Consider the following 23,418-nt stretch of genomic DNA (forward strand, 5'->3'; position numbering starts at 1 on the left):
CACAGCGCCTGGGTGCCTGGCCAAGTGTCAAAACAGTTTCAAAGGTACAATTTTGAATAACAGTGACAAGGTAGTTGTTTTGATTCTCCCTGGCACTTACAGGGAGCAGGTCTTCGTAAAGTGAAATGCTCGACAAAAAAATTGTCCAATGTTCATAAATTCAGAAACAGTTCAGTTAAAAATCAGAAAGACAGCATGACAAACCAAGTTAATACATTCTCAAGCCAGCCTGAAAATTTGCTTTCCTAAGGAATTTTTCCTTCTGCACAGTTCCACTCGGAATTAGCAAAATACAAATTCCTAACTTTTCCATCTCTATTCTGAGCCTGACTTGTGAAATGAATTTTGAACAGTAGCTTTAAAAAACTTCTGAGTTGTCCGAAAGGAAGCCTGTTAGAGAGATGACTATGCTCCATAATGTCATTAGGTTTTAGCTGCTCTCATGAATCAAATAAATGATACTGGGAGTGCTCGGCTCCAAAGCCAGCTAGGAATTACAGAGATGGTGCTGACCTTTCCGATTTTCAAATGCACATTTATCAGGTCTCGTGGGCCTTTTACAGTCTAGTGAAGCTTTAATTCTAAAAGATACAGACATACAGCTTAGTGGAAATGGCATCTTCAGTCTCTGTTTTCTTATCTTCTCAAAAACAGCTCTGAGAGTTAAGCACATGGATCTTGCAGAGTGCTGCACTCTCATCCCCCATTTTTATCAGCTGTTCAGCTTTGAATAGCAGTTCAGTATTCACCGTGTCAGCAGTACTGCCCTCCAGGAGCTGCATCCCCAGCCAAACCTCAAAAGAAAGAATCACTTCTTGGCATAGGCAGCTCCTCACAAGCTGCTTCACCTCCTGCCAACCACTTTGGGTCGAGGCTCAGTTTCCAGCACCCAGCCACAGAAGATGCTAACAACAGGAGCACAACTGATTCTCTTGACCTACCCCAGTTCCTCTCATCTCAGAGAAGTATCCAGAAATAGCTGCAAATATCTGCAGTGGCTCAGAAGAAGAGCCACTTTTGCTCTGGTAGGATTTTTAGGGCACATCTGGAAGGCATCTTCTCATAATGAGAACATCTGTCTTGGAGGGAAATGCTCAATGGAAGCTGGTTGCTTTTAACACTATTCCATGATGTGGTCTGTGGCACCTGAAGTTTAGCAGCTCCACAAGCATGGAGCAGAAATTCCTCTTGGTTGTCAAGCATTTGTTTGACTCAGATCACACTGAAGCACATTTAACATGACTCGGATAAAAAAGGTTTTACTTTAATGTACTGCTTAGCAAGAGGAAAAAAACCCTAGGAACAACCAAAAAGCCAACCACATCCAAAACAAGATTTAATTACAAATTAGGAAGGACAATTAAGTAGCACTTAATGCAGCCACAAATCAAGAGAGGAGATTCAATGGTTCACCAGAGATTCCCCAAGATACATAATTTTTTAATTAACCATACTGTTTTCTGTACTTTATGGTAGAATGTGTATCATCCCTCGATTGAAACACAGGTTTTGTTTTGTGGTTTTATTTAAGTACGCTGTTGACTGCAGTTACAGGAAAATAAAATTTTATATGCATTTATATGTCATCTAAATTATTGGTTTTTTGAGAAGTCTTTTAAATTGCCCAACTACCAAATCAAGTCCTGTAAAGTAATTCAAGCACGCTATAGTCCAACCCTACATAACAACATGCCATTTCTTTGAGTAAAACCAAACCAAACCAAACCAGAAAAGCCTCATCATCAGGTTAAATAACTCTGTTTCCACTGGAAGATTGCCTCAGAAGCAAAAGAGTGAGCAGGAGCAAGCTTCTCCCAGAAGGCTGTGAAGGCCTTGGGGCATGAAGTGCAAGGATTTTTCCAAGTGCATCATGAAGTTGTAAGCTCAGCAGTAATAAAAGCTCACACAAGTAGAAGATGAAGAAATAAGGAAATTCATATGGGGATAAAGCCCTTGGTGATCTACATTTTGAGTAGTATTGAATTCCCACAGCTGCTGCACCAAAACTGTAGCATCCCTCAGCCACCTTGGCCATACTTTTTTTTTTTCTCCTAGGAGTACATGTCCTTTAATTACTTCTGGGCAGACTCCAATAATCTGTACGTCAGGTGATGTTATACACAGGTGCTGTAAATGATCCTTAACTGTCAGGATGGCTTTTCACTTCAAGTACTATTTTCTGAACTCATTTATTTTAAAAGAAACAGTGAAAATGAGTTTCTTACATCTAGAATTCATGCTAGAGCATGGTTTTTTAAGCTTTCTATGAGCACAAAGAGTTTTTTTAAAAAAACATTACAGAAATTAATCTGTTGTTAGGAAACCTCTTCAAAACAATTACAAAGAAATTTCGTAACTCATTTTTAGAACATACTCTGCTTGTTTGACTACATTTCACAAACTACAAATGGATTTAATTTTATTGGCATCATCTGAAAAATCATTGTTATGAGTTTAATAATGAATGAGCTAGTAAGAGAATTACAAGGACATAATACATGCTGTAACATAGTAAAGAATAAGATAGGCTGACCTCATGAAATCCATGAATTTGGGAAGTGTTCCTGCTCAGGACAGTATCTGAAGCACTTCTTTCAACTGGACACAAATTATAATGTTCTAAAACGTTACCACCTCAAAGAGATTTAGGACCATATGTACCTGTTTAGATAACAGGACTTTAGCTGAATATGAACCACAGAAGACACAAAATACTGAAAAGCCCAAGATGTTTACATGCAAAATATTAATAAATAAAATACAACACTGTCGTAACTCTTACAATAATCCACACCTTAAGTAAACTTCAGATCTTTGCACTTCACTATCAGATACAGACTTCAAGTACCTGCACAAGTCTGCATGAAAAGAACAGACACTCATTGGGTTGCTGTTGTTAAGCATGCCATACTTCCTTTGCCTTCCTGATGAACACCCATCTGCTTTCACTTAGAGGAAACTTGTCAGACAGCAAAATTAAGATGTTCCAAAATATTTAATTTCACTTGGCCTGTGGCCAATAGTCAAAAGAAAGATTACAGTACTACATGCCCGTCCAAATTTGCAACTAAAAAACATAAACTCTGTGATAGTTTTAATGAAAATTAAAATGCAAGTGAATTGTTTTGTAAATCAAAATGCTACATATTAGATGTGGAAGTCCTTGGAACAGAGACAATAAACATTCCCTACTTGAGAGAACAAAAAACAACAAAACAAACCCCTTAGGAGATGCTTATGTATAGGACTGGTAGATCTTAATTTAAAGTTCACCATGACTGCATTGAAACACATAATTCCAGGAGCTGTAACATTAATTTTATAATATTATTAATGTTAGTGTTATAATATTTTAATATGAATTAAGATAAAATCACCAGCAGCTAAATGGTGCTTATTAGATAATAAAACTGCACAATGCCCACAGTCACACACATAAAGCCACATAATCTGGTTTGAAATGGTAACTACCAAGACCACATTTGCTAAAAGATGTTTAGACATATACTGCTAAAATCTGAAGTTTACACATGAGACTGTGGAAGAACTTGTTTTAGTTCCCTTTCCATCTTCTGCTATATCAAAAGACAGGCTTAAAATGAAAACTGAGGAAAACAAAGAGTTCTAAGATGACTGATAAATTAAAATTTTTGCTCATGCATGAATCAGTTGGTTCTCTTCTCACCCCTTTCCACTTCTAAAATACAAGCACCCAAAGTCCAGGGAGCAAAAGAATACTTGACTGCATATCACCAAAATTTGGTATTCTAACGAAAGCTCTGAGCAGACATCATGGACACAAAGCACACTGGGCCCAAAGGAAACAAGGTGCTTAAATGTCCCTAAACCAAATAAACCAGAAAGATCAAAATTAAAACTATACAGAGTTCAGCCAGATCCTGTCATGATCTTTTGGGGTGAGCTGTGATTGCACTTTGCATCAAGAAGGATAGAGAAGTTTAAAACTGTTACATTTTCTGGCAAGTTTTGAACCCATAGCATAATTTTTGCAGTAAGTAAACCCATATATGATTTTAGTGGCTTCTTCCTTCAATTAAGTAAAAGAAAGAAACACTGCCCTTGTAAACAAATTGAATTAACAGCTTACGTATGGATAAAGTTGAATCTAGAAGAACCAGTAGACGTCATCCAATACATCATATACTGGTTTTAGCTGTAGCTAAAGTCTGTTACAGACTATGCCCATATTACAGTATTCCCATCCTTAGCAAAACCAGAACAATACTTGCAGTAATATTTTTGTTGAACAGCTAGCTCCTGGACTCCCTGATTACATATGAATTTTGCTCTTCTAGCCTCAATTACTGCAGTGAGAAGACTAAAGCTCAGGAATTCAAAAAGATTTGCTCATTTGTCTGATTGTTTTCTCATTCAGCACTTTCTCAGGGTTTTTGAGGATATGATTTATGCTCCCTGAATAGCCAAGCTTGGCATAACTAGTGCCATTTAAGGATAACAGAATCTAAGGAGAATCATCCCTGAAGCTAAATCAAAATGTCTGTGAGTCAGGCAGAGAGGAAGGGTTCCAAGTTTTTGCACTCCCAACTCATCTGCTCAGTTTATAGGCTTCATTAAACAAAACTACATTTATAGCAGGCAAATTTAAAAAGAAAAGTGAAAGTTCTCTGTGCAGTTGTATTTACACAGCATTTGTAACACTTTTTAGCAAAAAACATGAAGCATTTTTAACAACTTTAAAAGAATCTAAACTAATACAATTGAAGCCTCATACGTGAATGAAAACCATTTACTTGAGTCATTTAATAAACTTACATTCAGCATGATAATGCATTTCCCTTTCAGTCTGCAGTATACAGGAACTAATACCCCCTGGCATTTGGAGGATACATAAGGCAGTTTTGAGGCCTTTGATCTACCCAAGTAACTACCATGTAGGACAGTATACTCCCTTTACAGAGCCTTTGAATTACTCAGGTTCATAAAAACACACCTTCACAATTAGGAGATTTAGTAAGAGAGTATAACACTCAGAAAACCAAAGAAAGCTTTGCCTTCAAACTTGGCCAAACTGCATTTCTGCAATTTGTAGCACTTGGAGCATGCAGACTGACTCCATCCCATGGCAGGAGGCCACAGAAATGCAGACTGCTGCTCTGGTAATGCCTTGTGGTTTGGGCTTCTGCTGTTGTTTAGCACTTACTAACACAATCCACTTGACAAGGTCAGAATTCATGACCAGGAAGTGTGGCAAGCAGAGTAAAACTTTATATATAGAGCCCTATCGCTTGAAGTACCAGCTAAGGCCTTAAAAAGAAAGTTGCTGTAGTCATGATATTAAGGTTACCAATAATGCATTGTCTAGTCAGAAATCAGAAGAAACCTTGACACTTTTTTGTTCCCCTAAGTTATCCCGCACAAAAAAAGATTTCTGCTGGTAACCAAGTTCTCTCCAATCCTAGTTTACTTAAACAGTTTTTTTAACTATGAAAAAAGTAAACCAAAAAGCTTCAGTGACCATAAATCAATGCACATTAGTCATTCTGCTGGAATTCCATCGCAGGTAAAATCTGTAATAATAATAGTAATAACAGTAATAATAATAATCTGAAAATAACAGCAAAACATTAAATTACACCATCCAGGTTATTACAGCACCAATGGGAAAGACAGACTCCACACTAGTATAGTGGAAAGAAGTGACAGTGGAAAGAAGTGACAGATCAGGATCCTGAGGGCACATGTTAAGCTTTCAGGTCATTAAGAAAGTGAGCATTCCATGCCCAACATCTCACAGGTGGGCTTGGCAGGGAGGCAAAAACTGGCTTACAGCACAGTCCCATATAACACTCCCTCTCCAACTCTACCAATTCACCACCAGGAGTAGCCTGGAGCTAGAAAGAAGCTATCCACAAAGACAGAATTTTAGAGAAGCAAGGCCAATGAACCGAGTCTTCCATGTGAAGCACGAGACTCAACAGGCTTGTGTCAGAAGTGGCTCACAGCCTTTGGGACCCACATTCGCACATAAAAAGTTTTGCCTACAAATGTTGTCTTATACTTGGTAATCTCATGCTGGTGTTCATATAAAATTTCCATTAGGAACAGCATTCCAAAATCGAAACAGACTGTATGCTCGTCATATGTATAAAGTTCATGCTGACTCCTGGGTTAAGTGACTTGTAACCACCTTAAATACAAGATTTAGAGGCACTGGTGTGTTTCCAATAACTCTCAGGTGGCCACACAGTGATGACACTAGTTGCACATCAACCAGTGTTGTTTTAAACATGTTTGGGCTCAAAAAAATCATCTGTGCAATGTGATGCTCCCTGATGATAGAGCTTCAGCCATATGCTTCACTCCCTCTCCTACTCTCCAGCAATATGTGTGATTTTACCTCTACCCTACGTGTTTTTTATGGCAAAACAATTATCTCGTCATTCCTTTCAGTTTACGGCACCAAGCACCCAGAGAGAGGTATTAGCAGGGCTCTTCTGCAGTGGTAGTTTCAGGAGAGGGGCAACTAAGTTACAGTCTGAGGTAGAGATGAGTCTGTTCTCAGAACTCACTGAAAAATAAAGAGAAGGGGTGGGATCATATTAACACCATGACTTTGGTACAAGGATCCCAAAATCAGTTTTAACCTATTCTATGGAGACAAATGCCTTTCAGTAAACTGTATTTATATCACACCTCAAGAGCCTTGAATCTCTCAAATAAAATCCAGCCTAAAGTCTAAGCACAAAGTAGAATTTAAAATGACTAAGCCACTTTACAAGACAAACAGAGCCAAGAAATCCAGGTAAAGTTAAATTTATTTCAAAGCTATATGACTGCAAACTCAGCTAAGAATTCCCAGCTGGCTGCTCAGAGAAGAGCAAGCAGATCACATCCAAGAAATTAAAACTGATTTATGCTTTTGTTTTCATGACATTGACCCCTCAGCCTCATGAGCAAAATGTGATTACATGTGATTGATTGCACTCTCACCTCAGCTGCTGTCACTCTGTAGTTTTAAAGTTAATTTCATAAATGCTCTTGCATAATGTACAGGGTTGAACCAGAATCACGTTTGAACATTCTAATTCCTATGTGCATGTAGTCTAACAAGGAGATTTGCTGGCTGCAGTCACACAGTGCACTTTCAGGCAGCACACCCAAGAAGACAGGTACTGACCTTCCCATGCATCTTCTTAGCTACCCCTTGTGCATACCTTACTTCTGATTGCTTCTCCTAATTCTAGACTGAAAACAGAAACATGAACACAGACATATTCCTGTTACATGAATAATGTGATTTACAGAAGGAATGTTTACCAGGAACATTTTCTCTTTGAAATATATTTTCAAGATGTTCCATATGTAAATAATTTCCTTTTCTTGTATGCCTCCTCTGAGATCTATACAAGGTAATAACTGACCCCCCAATACATCCAGCAGAGGCAGAGACATTCCTAACAAGAACCTTTCCAGTGAAACTGCAACAGTGAACATTGATGCTTAAATTAAGCTACACTAAACATATAAAATCCAGAGACGGAAAAACTGTGTTCACATCTAAGAACAACTTGCTGAAAAACTAAATTCCTAAAAATAAATTTTAAAGTAAATTTTAATCACATAGAAATAAGTTGGAAAAGTATTTCACAGAAATATCCTGAAAGAGGAAATTATGACCACACATCAAGTAAGGTTTTGTTCGGTTTAGTACTTTCATTCAGTTTATGTCAATTAAAGCCGAGTTTAAATGCAGGCTTTCTTAAGTCAACTCCTCCTGGATTCAGAAGACAAAATATTTAGGGGTTGGCTAAGTGTTTTCCCCTTGTTCTCTACATAATCCCAAGCAACCTAAATGAGAACTGATCCTCCTTCAACTGGCATGACTTAGGTCTGCAGGGTTTCTTGGCTCAGGCAGTAAGTGAAAGAAATAAAACTGATTTGGAATTGGAATCAGCTCTGAAGTGAATACAGGCACATCTCCGTGTTCCTACCCGGGATGCAGCTGGCATCAGTGTTTATCTGAGAGTCAGATAAAACACAAAGGATGACCAACATATCATTGCAACACCTTTTCCTGTCCTGCCTCAAGGAGGGAATTCCCACCCACAGGTTTCTGGCAATGGGACTTGGGCTGTGGGTTTGGGGAACCAGGACTTTGGGTGTTTCTTTCTAGCTTGTCAAAGGTTGACCCCATTCTGTCTGTCTTTGCTCCTACCCTAGATAACTGATAAAACCATGCTCCCAATTATCCTGGCTTTTAGCTGACTACTTTTTCACCTTTCCATGAGTTGGCCTCTTCAATTAAATCTTGCAGCACTTGCAATCAACCACAATCAGATTTAAAACAATGATCAACTCAATTGAAAACAATCATCAACACCGATCTGTGAAAACAGATCTATTATGATTCTGACAGCAGATTTTCTCACGTCTCTTTCTCTCTTACTTTTGACAAATTAAGTTTCAAAAACAGATTTCTATACATTTCTGTAGTTCCTAGAACACATACAAAGAGAGAAACAATGACTACAGTAGATGTAATGCTCAATAAATAATTAAAATGAAATAATTCTGATGAAATACAAATTACCTGGCGTCCTGTGGTCATGTGAACATTGTGGTGTTTATTCCCAAGGCATGTCAAAAGAACAGAAAATTTAAAATGGCTAGGCAATATAAACCCACATCTCATACAGAGGTAAGGACTCTTAGTACATAGATATATTTCAAGCTGACAGTAAGGAGGAAATCTTTATAGAGTGATTTCCATTGTCCACCATTTCACATTCACCCTTGTGGACACAGCAATGTCACAGCTGTACAAAATTCTTTCTCTACATTGCTCAGCCCTGATGTCCTGGGCAAAATCACAGAAAAACACAAAAATCGCAGTTGTGATTCTTTGGAGATTAGCAGTTCAATTCTCCCCTTGGAGAAAAGGACTCATCAGTGCCAGATGAGGTCTGCCACAGCTTGGTACAGCTGAGTCTCGAAAACACTCAAGGAAAGATTCCACCACCTCTCTGGTTGGCATGTTAAAACTCTTGTGCTACTCTAGTAGTGAAAAACATTCTCCTAATGACCAGTATGAATTTCTCCTAATGGCCAGTCTGAGCTGCAATTTGTGATAGTTGTTCCTTGTTTTCACAATCTGCCATAAACAAGAGTTCATCTCCACAGTCATCAGAACTTGTCTTCAAGAAGTTACTGGCTTCTTCTATAGGATGGCCCCCTTTGCCTCTTTTTTTTGGCCAGACTAAACAGCCCAAGGACCCAAATCTCTCCTCATTATTTATGGTTCCCATGGCTAAGAATCACCTTGGTAGTCCACTTTCCATTTTCTAAAGATTGTGCTTTTCATTTGAGGAACCTCAGGACTGACTGAAGAAACAGAATACACAGCAATGCTGAGAAGGACAATTACTTCCCCTGATCTGTTGGCCATGGAGACCACTATGCTGTTTGCCTTATTTGCAATGAAAATGCATCACTAACTCATTTCCAACTTGGCAGCAATCATCGTATCCCATAGATTTCCCACAAATGTTCTGTTCAGCCAGCTGCTTCCCAGACTATGTTGCTGCATGAAGTTGATCTGCATGGGCACAGAACTTCATGTTTGTTCTCAATGAACTTCAAGAGCTTTCTGTTAGACAAATCTCAGCCTTCCTAAGATACAGCTGAATTGAATTTATACCACTTGATGCACTGAACTCTTTCTCGTGCCAATTTAATGTGATCTATAACTTCTCTCTGGGTGCATTCCATCTCACCATCTAAGTAATTAACAGAGAGGTGACATCACTGGCCCAATCCCTCACAAGCACTTGTTATTTGTGTCCCGTGAGACAGTGAGCCATGGAAGACTACACTTTGAACTCCAATACTCACACAATTTTCAATTAATCTAACAATCCATACACTTCCTCAGTGAGAGATGATAACAAAATCTGGATGGCTTGGGGTGGCAAGTACTTAAAGATCATCCAGTTCCAATCTCCAGGGACGCCTTCTACTAGACCAGGTTGCTAAAAGTTCCATCCCTGGGATGGAACATCAACAACTCTGGACAACCTGTGCCAGTGCCTCACAATCCTCACAGCAAAGAAATATGCCCACATCTACATATTTGGTCATTTAATTACGAAAGACATTCAGGTTCATCAAATACTTCTTGACCCTGATACATTTGGGTCAACTATTCTTGATTATCTTGTCATTCTTCTTAACTTTGGAAACAAATTCCCTGGAGACATGATACATAATATTTCTTGGGATTGCAGAAGGCTAACTAGCCCTGAATTACCCTTCTTTCTCCTGTTAAAAAGATGGGTGTAATAAATAAAGCCTTTCCCTAGTTTTCAGGAACCTCTCTGTTGCATTTTCATAGAGAATTGCAACTGCAGAATTACAATTGCATCACCTATGTCTTTCATCATCCTAGCATCAATCCCATTCAGCCGGATGGATTTGAACATAGCCAGCTTTTAAAAATAGTTCTCAGTAGTAAAATACTCCGTTTCCTGTGCTGCACTGCTTATTTAAGTTCTGCTAGGCAATCTTTTTTTGCTTTTGTACAAAACTGTATTTGGAACAAGAATGTATTATGCCTCTTGCTTGGTGGGACAAATTGCAGGAGAGGCCACCTCTTGCCTGTGCACTCAATCCCACACTTGGGCTCTGAGGACACAGCATTTATCCCCACCCCATCCTTATAAAACAGGAAAGGGCTCTACTCTCAAGCTCAATGACCAGCTATCTACCAAAAGGTGCTCCTCACAACTAGCCAATGATATTAAAAATTAGAGATCTCAAATATCCAGAGCACTAGCCTCAAAATACTGGTTAAGGGAGAAGAACAGAGAGTCAGGAAATAACCACAGCACAAAGAAAACTTCCAACCCTTCCCTTAATAGTATCTCCAAAGTAACTGAAGGAATGAAGAAAAATAAAAATTCACCTTTCTGATATATGACCTTAAACTTACTTAACAGGACTAAAATTACTAGACTCCGCATGGATTCTGTTAGGATGTGGCTGCTCCAGGGGACCAGCCCCAGCTCCCTCAGCCTTTCCCTGTCAGAGATGCTCCAGGCCCTAAATCATCTCTGCAGCCTCTGCTGGCCCCGCTCCAGGAGCTCCCTGTCCCTCCTGTGCTGAGGAGCCCAGGGCTGGACACAGCTCTCCAGATGTGCCTGGCAGGGCTGGGCAGAGTTAATCTCATGTTCTTTGTTAACAGTGAAGTGGGAAACACAAGTGCAAAGCACTGCCTTGCTCATCTTCATTCAGCCTGTGTCCCTCTGGCAGACCTCTGTATTTGATTTCAAATCTACCATGTTCACCTAATTTTCATATAATTTGTACCACTTGTTATCACTCGTGCTTTGCTGTATTCCCTTTGCTTTCAGTACTAACACCACATTCTAACAAAGAAAATGCACATCTCCAATGAGTGTGCAAGTAAACACGAAGTGCAGACTTAAGAGGACCACTAAAATCAACATTTTCTGGCAGAAAACATTCTCTAAAGGATAGAGACCACACTACCTGTGGCCCAGAATATCTTTTTCTTGTAGCATGCAGTCTTGGTGGGGAAATACTAGTAGAATTTCCTTGTTTATGCTAAAACATCAGAACATATGTTCCCCCGATAATGCTATACCAGATACTTATTTGCAATATATTAAAGAAATTATTTAATCAAGGAAGAAACACACAAAACAAAATAAAACAAAATAGTTATACAGTTGTAGGCTTACAGCAGAAAATTTATGTATTTTACCAAACAGTGCACTCAGATCAGAATTTGCTTTTTAAAGGAATGAACGTAAATTTCCATAAAGTATGAAAAAACATGGCATTTTAAAAAGCTAAGGCAATGAAATATGACCTTTTCACCACAGAATTAGTTATCCTTACAGTATTTTTCTGGCCTTAATCTTCCTGAACTTTCAAAACAATTATCAAATAGAAGCAGTATCTCTATTAGTGCAAGTGGAACTTTCTTGTTCGCTGAGACTTTTGCACAGCACTGTAGAGAATAAAAACCCATGTACCTATGAGACATGCCAGTGAAAAGCCTGTAAATGATTTAAAGGAAACTGCTATTAGCAACTATAAGCATTTTAGATAAAAAGCCTCTCACACAGGATATTTTGGGCACTATACTTTGCATGGAAAGGACATAAGGTTGCATATAGCAGGTAGGATTTTTGAAGTCTGAAAGAGAGAAAAAAAGGAAAAATAAGTGCAAGGATGTGCCCATTTTATTTTATAAATGAGTCAGCAGTACTGGGTGATATTTTTACAAAGCTGCATGGCGCAAAGCATCAAATGCTGCCAATGCTACTCTAGAGTGATAATACAGACAACACATTGAAAATTGTATGTTTAGAGTAAAGATCCATATGAGGATTTGCATGCATTTAACAAAATTAAATCCTACTGTCTTAATTAATTCCAACAATCAGATGCAATAAATTCATCTTATTCTCCTTACCCAGGCAACAAGGTACATGTATCTAGGAATGCTATGAGACCTACTTCTAGAATTCCACTTTTTATTTAAGGGCTCAAAGTCACAATCACGTTAGTCACACTCAGTGTAGGTGTATGTAGAAACTAAGAGAACTACTCTCTTTGAAGGCACCCTGCCATTTAATGAAAGACTTACAGAAGTGTGACTGTTTTAACATTTTGAACACATGAACCTCAGATCAAAAACAAGCTCCTACAGATCACCTTACTTCATCTCCCAGAACAAGGCTTATCTATGCTGCCAGGGAAATTAAATGTTAGTGCCAAGCAGAGGAGTTGGGTTTTGATTAATGCAGATTATGGCACTTCAGAAAGGCAAGAGCTTCCCCATCTTCAAGGATGCAATCTATGGTCAGCAATGGAATCTCTGGCACTGTGTATTATTTTTTTCTTTTTTTCAACACGCATATCTAATTTTTAAGGTTACATACCAACAGCTAGATGTGCCAACCCTTAAGACTGGAAGTTTAAAATCATATCGAATGTCAAGAGCAAAATAACCTGTCTTCCTATGTATATCAGCATCCTGGGCTGGGGGAATTCTGGCCTTCCAGAAAAGGTGACAAATGTGTTCACTATTAATGCAACTTCAGCCTATTGATGATTCACCAGCAGAGGGCTGGCTACTGAAACACAAATATTCATTATTTGAAATCCAATGCTGCAGTAAATGTAGCATTGACAGGCAAAAGTTTCCAAGAACCTGAAAATTAATACACACACCCCCTGTCCAAGTGGAATAGTATGAGCAGCTGATGCATCTGTAGGCTGTGACTGACTTGCTGTCAGATCACAGTTTAGTTTTGCATATGCGGTTGGTTCAACAGTATTACTGTGTTGGCAGAGTTGAGTCCAGACATCTCGTGTTTAAAATATGGGTGGGTTGTCATCACATCATCTTGGAAGTATACAGGTCCACCTTCTTCTCAATCTGCTTGCTGGGAACTCTTTGTGGACAAGTTTACCAGCTGTAAGCTATGTCTTACCAGTTCTTGAAAAACTATGAGCCAGCCAAAGCAATAGCCTTTCCCCTCAGAGGAAAATTCAGCGTTCCCAATGGCAGGAAAACAATCTCAGCTGTATATGGGCCAACAGAAACATCCAGCAGAAGAAAATGCTGGGCCAAAACACCTGAGGCCCCATGTACAGAGCATTCCAGCACCAGGAACTGATACTTCTCCACAGATCAGCGGATTTGGATCTTGTAGCAGATTGCCAGATTTGAGGCAGGTGACTGTAAAGCACTGATTTTAGTGTGAATACAGACAGCTTTAGAACATGGTGGAGATGGGTTCAGTTCTGCTTTGAGACAAAGAGATAAATACACAGCTAGGAGTCTGCCTGACACTACAGAGGAATATGGGGTCGGGAATAGGCCAAAACAAAGGTGAACTTACAGAGGGAAATGAGTCTGTGTCTGTGGACACAGCCTGAGCTCTCTCAGCTTAGCAAAGTGACAGCAGAACTAGGCAAAGGAACAAACCAAAATGCCTGGGAAAGGACACAGATATTAGGAAATAGGGGAAGTGGAAAAAATATTAACTGATAAATTAATCAAGGATCCAGCATTTCTTATCACTATGTTGTTTAGGGTACCCTGAAACCTTAAATTCAAGTATAGCAGAAACCCACTGGCTGCTTTGAGAATGCACAGGACAAGGCAGTAGCCACTGAACATAAACGTAAGAATAAAGAAAAATGAAAACCATAGCTAGACAGCAGTATGACAAATGTTACTGGTTATCTGCAGAACTACAAAGGTTTTCCACTGAGATGGCAGGTTTGAGTACTGCATTTAGGTGCAAGACTTGATAGTTACTTTGCTACACACAAAACACATCATGGCATAAACACCCTGGTACCCTGTGGGCTCCTCACCCTCTCCTTTCTACAAGTGTCATCAACTTTACTTCAGATGCAAAGAAAGGCAGGAAGAAGTGCCGAGGGGATCACTGACATTTTGTTCCATACTAGGAATGTATTGCTGTGGAGTACCTAATGAAGATAGAAGCAATGAGGACTGAAGGAGGTCACTGGTGGGAATCACTGTCATTCAGCGTCTCTAACATCTTGACTTGGGATTTCAGTTCTTCCTGCAGCAGGGCTGCACAGGGAAGTAGAAACCAAAACACATCAGAGCAGTAATGTACATTACTGGAGAAAGGATCACAGGGCATGTGAAGACCTAGGCTGAGAAGTTCCAGCTGCAGTCACAGGAATAAAGAAGAATGTACTGCACACACTGCATGGCTCTCAGAGCTCCAAGGCTGCATAAACAGATCTTTTATCTCAAAAGCAAGCAGGTTGTTTCTTTGAAGTCTGCAGGGTCTTAAGTAGAGCAGCAAGGATGTAGTTATATGCAGAGCTGAGGGTAAACTAAGGGTGTAATTCTGTCTGCCACATTCAATTTAGGAATGTGAATACATTTGACATGAGTTTGGGTGTCACATTAATGGCCTGGGGACCAATAGCCTCAGCCTCTTCAAAAATTTTTTGTCCAACAAAGGAGTTAGGTCCTTTACAGCAATGACATTTAATTCAATAGCCAGAGGAAATCTCGAAGCAGTCCTGGACTGTGATGTTTCCCTTGACTTAAAGCTAGAAGCAATGAATAAGCTGATGTCAGTATATGCAATAGTTTTGCTAAGGGCTCCTTCTGTAACAAAATTTCACACTCAAAATTGTCCTTAAAATTAGGTTTAAACAGAATCATGCCATGCATTTCAGACCAACAGATAACAAAAATAAAAGAGCTCTGTGAGCATGTACTACATCAGAAAGTGCTATATGTCAGGGAGGCAAGTCCTTTTATCTCTCTCTCCAACCCCGCCCCCCAACTCTCCCTCAAAACAGAGCATTTCTGAAACTCCTCCATTATATACCCACAGCTCAAGCATGGGACTGAAGAAGAAACCTATTCATTTCTGTACTTACAGAGAAACATTTTTAAAATTAATGCCCAACAAGCCCCCATGTTAGTGAATAAGCAGTGACAGGTGGTAAAAGCAGATGGTTTTGAAAAGATTTGCGACAGTCCCTGGCTCCACCATCTTAGAAGCTCCACAGGGTACTGGCAGAAGAAGTGGTTCATTTTCATTCCTTTCCTTTCCTTACTCTAGAAAACCAGCAGCTGATCTCGCTGGTTGCCACAAAGGCAGGAAAGGACAGGCAAAACTTACTCGTGTTTTTCATCCCACCTTCAAACTCCTTTTTCCTCTCTGCAGAAGCCCAGCTGAACGCAGGCCATCGCTCTAGGCTGAGCAGCCGGGAGGCCACCTGACACATGACACAAACCCACCCCTGTGTTTGCTGGTCCCAGCCAGGACCAGAGTGGGCAGAGCTCCTGGGTTTGGCAACCATTCATCACAGACCACTTTGCTTCTGACCACGCCATGGGATGGTGCCCAAGAGAGAGCATCACAGCACGCTCCAGCACAGCCCTGGCAGACACACCTGCCCGCAGGCCGGAGCTCTGCTCAAAGCACCAGCACCTCCTTCTGAAGGCCCTAGTAATGAAGGAGGCATCTCAGATGCTGCAACCCTGCACAGCCAAACTTTGACAAATGGTGAATAATTTCATGTCAATTAATCCTAGAGCAATACTGCAATGGGAGCAAAGCTCACTAAAGCACAGCTATTCACATTATATCCCGAAACAGAGAAAGCAGGCAAAAAAACCCATTATTTCATGTGTAAACTACAGTAGTGACAGAAAAATGTATTTCCAACGAGTGTTGTGTGCTTGGCCAAAGCCACGTTGACTGCTACAGATGCAGCCTTCTCCGAGTTACTGTTATTTATGCTCAGGGAACAAGGACCCACTAATGACAAAGAGACAGCATGAGCGTCACACTGTTGTTTTGGGCTCACTGCCTTAGCTGGAGCACAGCACCAGCTCCAGTCAGCTGTAACTCTCCTCTGAGCTATTACTGCACACCTAAAAAGATGACTCAGACAATTTCTCATTCTGTCAATGAATCATTACATAGTGCCACCTCTGTCTACTATCAAAACCACCTGTAACCATCTCAGCCATTAACTCCACAGTACAACCTATTCCAAAGAACCTTTTAGAACACTGCTCCGCTAATACCCATACATTTTGTGAGTAAATTAAGAACCTCTCTTTCAATATTTATGAAAGTGTAGGGCAGGAACTACACTCCTGAAAAGGCCTGGTACTTTTCTTACACAGCATTTCCATTTTTCAGGTTTTCCTCAGAAACCGGAGTGATTGGCTTAATATCAACATAACACTTATTCTTGCTTTACATTTCTTTAAACAATAGAACTGTGTAGTTTTGTAAGGAACCTTTTTCTTGTTTATCTATTGCACTGTTCACAAAATTGCAGTCAATTAACATTTTCATAATTTTACCCACAGTATCAAGGTGCTTTCTGAAGGAATATTCTAGAAAGGGTTGCAACACCACAGTGTAATTGTATTCAGCAGCCTCCAAATAAGAAAAGGCCTTTTTGAACGATCTACAGCAAAATAAAACCCCCTTCTTTACATTAAATCAGGGAACATTTCTTTCCTTCAAACAATTAGGTTTATGGCTTCTTTTAGGAAGATAAAACAGAAAACAAACAAACCAAAAAAAGAAGCTGTCAGTCCAGCCAGTCTAAATTTTATACAGCACTGCTGGAACAGTACTGAAAACTGAGTCTGCTACAAAGGTAAACATAAGCCATTCAAAACTGGTATCAAAACCTTGTATTTGTTTCCAGAGAACACTCCATGGTAAAATTGCCTCTTACCTTTGGACAGAATAAAACATGGATCTGGGCTTGGACAAAGGCAAGGCTGAAAGATGTCTTTAGAAATTACATTGTAAGCACCCTGGTTTGTGACCAGTCCCACCATTCTTGAATGCATTCATCAGTCACCAAGTTTTGTTATTTTTTCTGTTAACCTCACAAGATAATCACCTGCTACTCAAAGCATATATGGAAGACTGATACCAGTATAGTGAGTAATTATGAGGAAAATCTATTATAACTATATTTTATGGGCACAGCTGCACCACAATTACATTGTGGAAGGAGAAAAAATAATTGGGAAGGAGAAAACTTTAGAGTCAACAACAGTGACTCTACAACAGTGTAGACTCAACAACTGACACAACAGTGTATTTTTCAGGCACAAGAGATCTTTTTCTGTGAGCATGGGTGGAAGAACAGAGCCCCATGCAATTTTCACATACTTGAAACTGCCCATACAGAGGTACATACAAAGAGAAACACATTCAAGCAACTCTTGCAAAACACTGATAATATAAGCTTAGAACATAACATGATCATAACTAAATTACAGGTATTTTTGCTAAACCTTCAATATGCCTCATGCTTTAACAACAAATGTAGCCACAGAGCTGAGGGAGAAAGGGTTTCCAGTTTTCAACAGAACATTAATTAAATGTCTACTATTATCATTTCACATCATTAAAGACCTAGCTGGCTGTGATTTTAATGCTTCATGTCACTCAAAGACAGCTCCATTTTCTAAAGAAAGCCTTAAAGCACTATAAAAGTAAGAATAAAAATAAAAAAAAGAAATACAAAAAAACACCACAGACAAAATGTCTGCCTCAGATGGCATTAAGAAATGGGAAATATAGACTTACCGTTCAAAAACTGAATGGAAAAGAACAGTAATAAAAGAAAAAGCATCTGCTGTAGTTTTACCTTGAAGGACAAAGTTTCCTTTTGGACTCAGTTCATCAGACCCTTGAAGGGTATGTCTACACAGGTAACTGGAAACAGGCAGGCACCTCTCCTCCCTCTCCAAATTGGCCAGATAGGAGCCAAATTAAATCTGGAGGCCATGCAGAAGCATCAGTGCTGCACCAAGCAAGTTCATGAGATTGAAGGTCCCCTGCTGCAAGGGGGAGCAGCCCACTCTTCCCCCAAGCACACGATCTCGGCTGATTCTTCAGAGTGTTTTAGTCAGGAGTTGAGTCACACCTAGGAATTCATCCAACTGAAAACCAGGCCAAGAGCAACAAGAGCAGATTTGCGTTTGGCCAGGAGTAATAGTCCCATCCCAAGCAGGAGGTCGGGAATGTGTAGCCAGAGGTGAGGCAGGCAGGCTGACCCCCGGTCAGGCAGGAGCCCACATTTAGGGAGCAAGGTTTGGGGAGTACCAGCACAGCTCCACATGGGCATAGGTGAAGAGCTCCCCAACAAGGACTGCCTTTGTGAAATAGCTGCCTGAGCCAGGGAAGTGAACATCCTTCAGATTATCCTTATTTACAGACACAATTGGATGACTGACTCTTTCCACAACCCACTTCTACTAATTTAGATAATTTTAATCTTGCTGGACAATATTCAAACTTCCATTTCTTAAGCCTCCTTTGTGGACTCAGGACCCTTAGGGAAACAGAACGCTGTAATTTTTCACAGTGATAATGCAAAATAATGCAACTATAGGAGAAAGCTAACATTATCCCCCTGCAGCTGTTATTTCCAACATTTTCTTCCAAACACAGCAACACCAAAAAACATAGTAGGATAAGCAACAGTCCCCAGATGAGTCAGGTACTCATCAGTACATTTTTATCCACCCTAGTGAGTTGTTCACATGATCTGTCCCTTGCACAGGTCAAAATAACTTGCTGTTGGGGAAAAACCTGGCAAACTCTTCAGAACTACAAGCTTTCTATGTGAAATGTATAGAAAAAGAACCAAAGTTTTTTTTCCAATGACAGTCTAATTCTGCACGCTGCTCCTCTGGAACAAAGATCTACGCCCTGCCACAGGACTTGAAATCATCAGTATCCAAAAGATTTCCAAAGTCAATGACCACTTGTTCATATTCTCTACTTGCACCATGCAGACAAATGCAGTTTCTGTGCCTTTGGTCCTATTGCCAACAGTCCCTGTCACAATCCTTCTGGCCCGCCACCATCCATGTTCTCCCTGCCAGACTCCCACACATTCCCAACTCGCCCACCCCCCCCCAAGATTCAGGTTTATCAGATCTGAACTGACTTTGGGGAAGGTACAAAAAGCTTATCAGTAAAAGTCGCCTAAAGTAACAGCCACAAACTTTATGCCTTTGTTAACAGGCCATCTCCTATTACTTTTCTAGCAGTTGATCTCTAGATATGTTTTTCCCAGCTGACATGCTATGGGTTCTATTTACTCAGCCTTTTCTCACATGATCTTCAAGAGGCTTTAAAACTACATTTCCTCACCACTAATTTAAACAAGCCTTGATGGTAATTAGACTTGAATCCTGAATTGGAAGAACTGAAGAATTTGCAGCATTATTACAATATCAGATGCATCCTCAAACATACTCTAAATATAGTAGAAGGCTGGCCTAAATCTGCTATTGATTCATGTTTAATTCAGATACCTTTGAATGATAGCATCTCCATCCCCTCAATTTTCTCATCCCCAATTCTCATCACCTATGTACTGAAATTTATGGTGAATTTAACTTAGACAAAAACTGCAAATCACAGAGGAAATGTTTTAAAACACTATAGTTATGCAGAAACAACTTGTCAGAACAACATAAAAAATCTAGAGGTTAAAGCACTACATTGCAGCAGGGATTCTACAACTTCACTAAAGCAACTATCAGTGTGATTTTTAAACTATGTAGCTCCTTCAAACAGAAGATGAGTACCTAACTCAGTAACGAACAGAACTTGCACTCTTCTGGTCAAAAACATTATAGGTAAGCAGGAAGTGATGATGCTTTTGATATAGCAGTGCAAATCAAAACAAACTCCTGTAGCAGATCTCTGTGCCACCAACTTCTTAAGTGGAGATGAAGGTTCCCAGAATGCCAGCACCCACAGTAAGTTACACTCTAAACTAACAAGCTAAAATAATGTGAGCTTTGATACTGAAAGTTTCTGAAAGCCTTTGTATTTTGTTCTGTTTCTGGGATAATCTAATAATTCTACTGTACACTTGTTTTAATACAAATTCAAATGAACCAGGATTAGAGCTGATATGGATTTTGGAACACATTTTTCTAGCCTAATAATGACCTTCTGATAATAAGAGAGATAGCAAACTCTCCAAATAAATAGTCTAAATAAAGATGCAAAACTATTCTTTTGCTTGAATTTATAGCTCAGTATTTCTGGGTGAATTCCCATTTAGTTTTACTGCTTCCCCCCACAAGATAATGGTCTGTCATTAGTTATTTGTTTCCCTACCTATGCCCTCAAAGGGTTCCAAGGCAAACACATAAAAAACAAATTGTTCTGAGTAACAACATTACAGCACAGAACTGTATATAAGACAAGACAAGGTCACATGTCTCTAGTTTCCAGAGAACTGAGAATATCCTCACAGGCTCCTGTACCAAAATTTGCATTTGTGGTGCCCTGAGGGTGGGGGGGGTTAAGCAGGGATATTCAGTCATTTCCCAAGCAAGAGACAGAAAACAGCACCAAGGCTCTGAGTAAGGCACTTCCCTCTTACGATTAAAACTCTAGGGCTAACACCACACTTCTATTACGAAAAAACAAAAACAACGTAGGGGCCTAACAGCAGGAAAAAGGCAACCCTCCCCCAAAATTAGATCAGATCTTCCTTTATTTTTAACAGCATCGCACTGATGATTTACCCCCACCCAGAGACAACCCTGCGGCGAGGCAGAGCGGGAGCCGCTCGCCACATCTCTCCTCTTCCACAGGGTCACATCCCGGCTTCAGCTCACCCAAGGAAGAGCCGAAACGCCGGCGGGGCCGGGGCCGCCGCTGCTCCCGGGGCACCGCCCGGTGCCAAGGGCCCGACCCAGCCGCTCCCGGCTCCCCGGCCGCGGTACCTGCCCGGCTCGGCCCTGCCGGAGCCTCCCGGCCCCGCCGCCGCCCCGGCCCCGCCGCCTCCCGGGCATCCTCCGTCTCCAGCGTCGCCTCCTCCTCTCCCTCGCCCCCATACCGCCTTCTTGGTGCTTTTGGCTTTTTTTCTTTGCCTCCCTCCGCCGTGCCCCAGCGGGTTGTTACCTTCAATTGCCGCTTTTCCGACCAATTCCTGTTTCCAAAGCGCTGCCCCCCACCTTCACCAGCACGCAAGCAACTCCCGGCAAAGAGGAGGAAAACAGAAAATGCAAGCAAGCAAAAAGCAAACAAACAAACCAAAAAAAATCCACAAAAAAACCAACCCACCCCAAATAAAATTAACAAACCTCCGGTGGCGCTCCCGATGTCACAGTGTGTATCCGGCCGGGGGAGGGAAGCGGGGAGCAGCAGTGCCTGCCCCGCTGCTCCGAACGCGGACCGGGGGAGGATGCGCGCCCGCCCGGGGTGCGGACCTGGGCCAGCGGGCTCCTCGCCGCGGGCTCTGCAGCAGGAGCCGCCGGGCACCGCCGGGGCGGGAAAGCGGGGCCACCCCCGGCAGCGCTCGGCCCCGCGTGTGCCCGTGAACCCCCGCCTAAGGCCGCCCCTTCCTCCGCGGCCGCCGCCGGTGTCGCCCCTCAGCTGTGGGGCACAGGAGCGTTCGGCGGCCCGGCCGCTCCCCGCCGCGGCCGTGCCGCAGGGGTGCGGGCACGCCGCGCCAGCCGTGCAGGAACCAGTAGGGCAGGCAAGAAAAGGCTCTCTCTCTCCTTTCCCTTCATCCCTCCCGGAGGGCTCCCCTCCTTACCGGGCTGCCGGGGCTCCTCTGCCGCCTCCGGGCTCGCTGGGGCTGGGGCAGAGCGAGTGGCGGCGGCTGTGGCGGCGGCGGCGGCTCCTCCTCAGCGCCTCCCCAAGCCCCTTCCCCACCCTCGTCCTCCCCCGCTCCGCCTGCGCCGGCGTGAGCCGGCGGACGGGAATGCGGGAAGCGCGGCCGGGCTGCGCTGGAGCCCCGCAGGCATCCAGAGGAGGGCGGGGGAGCCCCGAAAGCTCCTAAATCCATGGTGAAGGTGCAGGGCGAGTGGTCCCTTGGGTGTCCTCCAAGGTTATTACACCTCCTTACTCTTTTCAGCTTACAGCAGAATTTACGGGTGCGATTAAAATGGTTAGGAAGAATGTTGCGCACAGAAACAGAGTTATAAAATAGGCGTATTACGTTAATTACCCAATTTGTCTTACAAGCGCTAGGGAGAAACTGAGATATGCTGCATACCTACTCAGCTCGGAATACCTGCTTTTGCCACCAGCATTAATTTTCTCGCTTCGGTAATATAAGATACATCCTTAGATCTTTTCAACTCAGCATCAGAAACAGCAATATGTGACGTTTTTATAACCTCTTATTACACTTAGAGCATGTATGAGCATTAATTAATTTTACAAGGTTGTGTTTAATTCCATTATTTCCTTCAGTTTATTAGTGCTGGGGAAAAGCCAGCCCGAGAGGTTAGGTAAGCTGCTCACTGATGACTGAATCGGTATGAGAGCTGTCAGCAGAACACCCCACACAAAGGAATTAGGTACTGCACCCACAGCTGCAGCTCTCCCACCTCTAGTTCCTTGCTTGGGGAGCTTATAGGCTCCGGGTGCCTGCCACTTCCACATGAGACCTACCAGTGCCTGTTGGTACATGTGGGCACGATCTAAGACTAGGTGGAGTCTCCAGAGCATTCCCATTTTCACCTCATTCTGCCAGGTGTCCTTACTGTACGTGTGCCACATGTGCCTTCATGTGACACAGGACATAGGGCTTTTAAGACCCAGGTGGACCATAAAAATCCAACCAGGACACAAGGTCTGTGTCACTTGCTCTCTACATTACACCTATGGATTGGAGTAGGGTCATACAGAGTGTGCAGGCAATTCGTCCCACAGAAATGTGTGGGATGTTGAGCATCAAAATTGCCTTCATACAGATGGATGAAAAGCTTCTGCCTTCTCCAATACCCAGGTGCTGTCACATTGGTTTGGAGCACTCAACAGGAGAGCGGAAGCCCTGTTTCAATTTAGTTCTTGCATTTTCAAGGAAAAACAACCT

General features: G+C 41.6%; 1 protein-coding gene across 3 annotated transcripts in view; it reads right to left on the reverse strand.

Annotated features, from left to right (window-relative positions):
- The window catches only part of LOC107205003 (fatty acyl-CoA reductase 1-like), a 122,783-nt gene extending 100,572 nt beyond the window's left edge, over positions 1-22,211 (reverse strand). Inside the window, exon 1 of one of the 3 annotated variants that reach the window (XM_015629063.3) lies at positions 22,132-22,211. The gene's annotated coding sequence lies outside the window, so the exon portion shown is untranslated. Of the gene's footprint in view, positions 1-21,494; positions 21,519-21,676; positions 21,839-22,131 lie in introns of those variants that run through there. The other 2 variants (XM_015629061.3, XM_015629062.3) reach the window with 2 other exon arrangements.
- Positions 22,212-23,418: the final 1,207 nt, after the last annotated feature.

The sequence above is a fragment of the Parus major genome, chromosome 1A (assembly GCF_001522545.3).
Source record: "Parus major isolate Abel chromosome 1A, Parus_major1.1, whole genome shotgun sequence".
Lineage (NCBI taxonomy): Eukaryota > Metazoa > Chordata > Aves > Passeriformes > Paridae > Parus > Parus major.